The sequence below is a fragment of the Pinus tabuliformis genome, chromosome 9 (assembly GCF_031772625.1).
Source record: "Pinus tabuliformis cultivar Carrire ecotype Pingquan chromosome 9, CPIR1, whole genome shotgun sequence".
In the NCBI taxonomy this organism is placed as follows: domain Eukaryota; kingdom Viridiplantae; phylum Streptophyta; class Pinopsida; order Pinales; family Pinaceae; genus Pinus; species Pinus tabuliformis.
In genome coordinates this window covers 168,557,757-168,563,694 of record NC_142307.1, presented here as the reverse complement: position 1 = coordinate 168,563,694, position 5,938 = coordinate 168,557,757, and positions in this window count along the sequence as shown.

Below are 5,938 nucleotides of genomic sequence, written 5' to 3'. Positions count from 1 at the left end.
AGATGTTATGATCACAGGGAATTGAGAGAGATGGTGGCCTCTAAAGAAAACTTTTTTTATCTTACTGGCTAGCAAGACAAATAATCATGGAGTTTATTGGCCTATAAATAGGCTACATTTCACATCAATACCATGGGAAAAACCATGGGTGCTCGTATACCTAAAGCCTAAAACCACTGGTAACTTGACCAAGTCAAGTCTACTCAAACAACCCTAACAATTATTGTTACGATCTATAACACCAAGAAATTTCTCATCATTTTTTTTATCTCTAACTTCACAATCATAAAATTCTTATTGATTATATGTTTCAAAATGTAGAGACATATTTATTATTTTAATGATAGTTTTCTTCATTTATGTTTTTTTTGTTTGTTGTTGTTATTTTTTTTTTCTTTTAATTAATATTTATGGGTGAATTGGGGGAATAGTAAGTCCCCCTGACATAAAAATATAATTTAGAAGAATTAATAGGGTGATGCTAACTCAACAGTTTGATTGTCCATGGCCATACTCCAAAAAGTAGTTCTATGTCCATTGGCATGCCTCCCAAGTGCTTCCAAACAAAGAACTCATCACCAAAATTCCCTACATTAACCTATAAAGGACAAGAAGGGTGATGTTGCACCAATCTACTCAATTTTTGGTGTCACATAGTGATGTGCAAGACCTCCCTTGTCATATCAAGGATAATAATCATCACTCAGGCTCCAGAACAAGCAACATCCATCCAACGGTGTTAAGGCTAGGGCTAACCTACGGAAATCTTGGGTCCATCTAGGTACATTGTCTCTAAATAAAAAACCAAGCTTCATGGGCTAAATGTTTTAACATCTAGGGGTAATTTAGATTTTCAAGTACATTGTGGAACCATCACATATCCCAATGCTCTACTCTAGGTAGTAAACGATGCATCAACAAGGTAATGTATGCTCTCTGGATGTGTAAAATGACCTTTAGAATGATGTTGAGAAGGAGGATAATCACCTCTTAGGAGGCCTCTAATGCTATAGCAATACCACTTGACAAAACCTTACTCAAAATCAAGTAAAATCGCTAATCACTAGGGACAATAATCATAAATGCATCATAGTGGACCATGCCTATGCTAGGGGCACAGTGATACTTCACATAAAGCTCACCTTCAAACTTCTAACTAGATAAAGTCCTATAAACTTGTCACCTCCCTATGTTACATATGGTGATATGGATAACCCTATTAGGTGTTTCTAATCCCCAAGGAGTGACATGCCCCAAGTTAGCCCATCAATTCGTAGGTGTGTGTGAAAATGGTGGCTAAAAAGTGGGACTCAAAATTTAAGGAAAGGTAGCATAGCCATGTGACAAGCTAACAAAGGTCCAACATATTGAGTGTATAGATGTAAGGAGGGAGAAATCATCGAGGCATGAGTTACCCCTTTCCTTGGCTCACTTTTTCCACACTTTTGGTGCACCTTTTACTTCTTTATGATTTGCTTTAATTTGGTTGCATAGCTCAGGAGCCCAAGCTTTCTTTTTGAAATTTTCCATTACCCCTTAATGATTAGTCTTTTTATCACTCATAAAGGATAGGACAATACAATAGTTCCTTTTATAGATGAAGCATCATATGCTTAATGTACTTGGTGATGGCTAATGAAGGGGGTAGAGCTCATGTTAGGCTTTTTCCCATGTGCTGATCAAATGTCCCAACCATCTTTTACAATTTTTTCTTTCCTGTGTGGCTTTCTTATGATTTTATATTTCTTTTAGCTACATCAACCTCTAGGGAAAAAGTTTCCATACCCAAACTCAAGGATAAGGATGAAAGGGTGTCAATCCTAATGATCAATGACCACTAGTTTGAAGAATGGAGATGAATAATGGGAAAGATGGAATGTGCTAAGTATTGAATATATTGAACACACTACTTCAATTTTCTAGACCCAAACTCAAGGATGAGGATGAAAGGGTGTCAATCCTAATGATCGATGACCACTAGTTTGAAGAATGGAGATTAATAAGGGGAAATATGGAATGTGCTAAGTATTGAATATATTGAACACATTACTTCAATAAGTGTCTCCCCAATAGTTCACTTCCTAAAACCCTAAGGCCCCAGAGGAGGTCCCACTGGACTAGAATCAAAGAATAATTAGCTCCCAAGTAAAACGAGGGAACAAGAATACAATCAATATTGGTCAATTATCCAACTTTCCCCTTAATTCCCTTGATCCATATTAGTATTCTCGTAGCATTAATTGAAAGCACATGATTGAAAAATGGTTAAACTACATGTCGATGGATGACCCACCTTCCTTCAAAAAAGAATGTTAGATGGGAAAGAGAAATATGATTGGATCAAGAAGTGGAACGTAACATACCCCAGTAACCTCACATGAAGATGTATGGAGTTAGAAAAAATTTACACAAATTACCCATAGGTAATTATTCAAATCACTATTCCAGATTCCTCATTAACCATTAGATATGATGTTCATTAGTACATAAAGTAACTTTAGTAGAGGAATAGTAAGTTGCATAACCATTAACAACCACTCTTGTAGTATATTAACATAAACTATATGATGTAACCTTGCATCCATTTCATGATTTATTTAACCACATTAATTAATCACATACTTGACATTATCAACATCACCAAACTAACAAAACAAGCAATCACATAATTGAACACCAATATACCATAGAAACCCTATAGGGTGAAAACTAGAAATAATTTTATTATTAAACGCTCATGAGGGTGTTCACCCTTCACTCAATGGCTTATAATGAAGTCCAACCCTTATCCATTGTTATAAAATATTACAATGAAATGTCATTAAAATACAACATACCTAGCTAAAAGATAAAATCTATTACAATCGTCACGGAACCATTTACCTACAAATCACCACTCTCTATATCCTTGTGGCATGATTGTTCCATCAATGGACCATCCTACAACTCATACTCATCATCATGGACCATTAGTTCTTATCTTCCACAATGTTAAACATAATTTGTCTTTTTCACAAATCACCCTCATTTCATGTCATTGTTGTCGTCAACAAGTGTTGTAACATGAATAGAGAAAGTATTAATGAATCAATAATCAGTCTTTAAAATCGATCTTTTAACACCTATTCATGTGCATACATGAGATGTAATATAATATCAAAACATGCTTCTTATAACAATATAGTGCATGTATGAACAAATAATTATCAAGCATGTCAAAATAATTGCCACGTTACTATGGTCATTCTCACACCAACACACGTTCATATACAAGGAAACCACTGTAACCATCCATTTCATTTAAAGGATACTAACAACTTGTCTTTGTTTTTCGTGCATGTAATTAGATAAAAACTTATTCAAAGAGAGCTAGCCCCTTAGCTTCTTCTTCTTCATGCATGTAACTAACAACTGATCTTTGTTTTTCGTGCATGTAATTAGATAAAAACTTATCCAAAAAGAGTTATCCCCTTCGCTTCTTCTTCTTCATGCATGTAACTAAGTAATCTTTCCAATACAATAGATATTATTATAATACATTCAAAGAGAGTTCTTCTTCGTGCATGTAACTAAGTAATATTTCCAATACAATAGATATTATTATAATACATTCAAAGAGATCTAGGCCCTTAACTTCTTCTTCTCTGTGCATGTAACTAAGTAATCTTTCCAATACAATAGATATTATTATAATACATAAAAATACATACCCCCTTCTAAGGGAAAGCTAACATGATAGACATCATTATCGTGCATATAAATGCAAGTCTCTTTTCCAAAAGCATCTTTCCCGAGATAGAGCTATTTACAAAATCTATTGTATGCACAAATACATGCATTTCTCTAATACAAATGCAAGTCTCTTTTCCAAAATCATCTTTCACGTGGCAAGTAATTACTTGTTTTCATTTATAGGATCTAAGATAATACTTATTCTTTTCTGCACACAAATCCATGTTTCTCTTTAAAAGATCTAACACAATAGTTATATTTTCATGCATGTAGTCAGCTATTATTTCTGTGGTCAACTATTGTAGTCAGCTATTGTTTCTATGGTCACTTATTGTTTCTATGCTTCTGCATATGTGTTCATTTCAAATATAATGATTGTTATTTGTGCAAATAACGCACAGTTATTTTCAAGAACCCATAGTTTCTCTGTTTTATGTACAAAGTTCCCATGCATTTGTTTTCAAGAAAGTATCATAAAAAAGTTCTCATGCATTTGTTTTCAAGAAAGTATCATGACAAAGTTCTCATGCATTTGTTTTCATAATCAACCTTTCTTTTAGGCATAAGAACTAAGATAATAATAGTGTTAACCTTGTATGCATTAAACCATGCAATTAAATCCAACTATCAAATATACAACACACAAATCATTTATCTTTTTACCCACCAAAACATGTAAATTTTACAAACTCTTGCAAAGGAATTAACACAATTGACTTATCTTTCCTGCACAAGAAAAACATATTCTTTCCAAAGAATATTCCTATGACTTATATTATCTTTGTGCATTTGATCTATGCATAGGTTATTATATTTTCTCAGAACTAAGTATTCTTTTTTCAAAAGAACTCTCTTACGCATGAGAATCCATGGGAATCTTTTCCATGGATTTATTAAATAACTAATCTTTACCAACACTATGGAAATATTGTACCATGACTAAGCACAAAACCATTGTGTTCTTTTCAAGAACACCAACATTTATTTATTCTAATTAACCAAAAGGTCATAGTTACTTATCTTTTCTTCAACAAAGACTTATGTCTTATAAACATATAAGATAGTTAAAAAACATATTATTTCCAAAGAATATTCCTATGACTTATATTATCTCTATGCATTTGATCTATGCATAGGTTATTATATTTTCTCATAACTAAGTATTCTTTTTTCAAAAGAACAAAACCATTGTGTTCTTTTCAAGAACACCACCATGTATTTATTCTAATTAACCAAAAGGTCATAGTTACTTATGTTTTCTTCAACAGAGACTTATGTCTTATAAACACATAAGGTAGTTAAAAAACATATTATTTCCAAAGAATATTCCTATGACTTATATTATCTCTATTTATTTGATCTATGCATAGGTTATTATATTTTCTCATAACTAAGTATTGTTTTTTCAAAAGAACTCTCTTACGCATGAGAATCCATGGAAATATTTTCCATGGATTTATTAAATAACTAATCTTTACCAACACTATGGAAATATTTTACCATGACTAAGCACAAAACCATTGTGTTCTTCTTTTCCATGGATTTATTAAATAAATAATATTTACCAACTGTATGGAAATATTGTACCATGACTAAGCACAAAACCATTGTGTTCTTATTTTCCATGGATTTATTAAATAAATAATCTTTACCAATAGTATGGAAATATTGTACCATGACTAAGCACAAAATCATTGTGTTCTTTTCAAGAACACCACAACATTTATTTATTCTAATTAACCAAAAGGTCATAGTTACTTACGTTTTCTTCAACAAAGACTTATGTCTTCTTCTTTTTTCTCGGTAAACACTAATTATATTAAGAGGAAGTATGGTACAATATGAAGTTACAACCAAGAGAAGCAAGAAAACAGGCAGCCGGAAAGGATAGACTATCCACCTCGGCCCCTAAGAGAAAACAAGAAGAGAGCAGTGTTGAGCAAGAAGTAACAAGAAGAACAGAGTAACAAGAGCAGAACAAAGGATTCTACCCAACGTGGGTAGAATCAACTATTCGGCATTTTTTTCCTTTCTTTTTTCCAACTTTGACCCAACCAAGCTGACTCTGCTGAGCTGGTATGATTTGCAAACTGAGTTGGGCTGACGGAGAGGTCTCCTTGTCTGAATCCGAGGGAGAGGACTCATGAGTTCTTTTCTGTGAGTTAGGTGGGACTGAAGATTCCTCAGGACCAGTCGAGGGCGGATC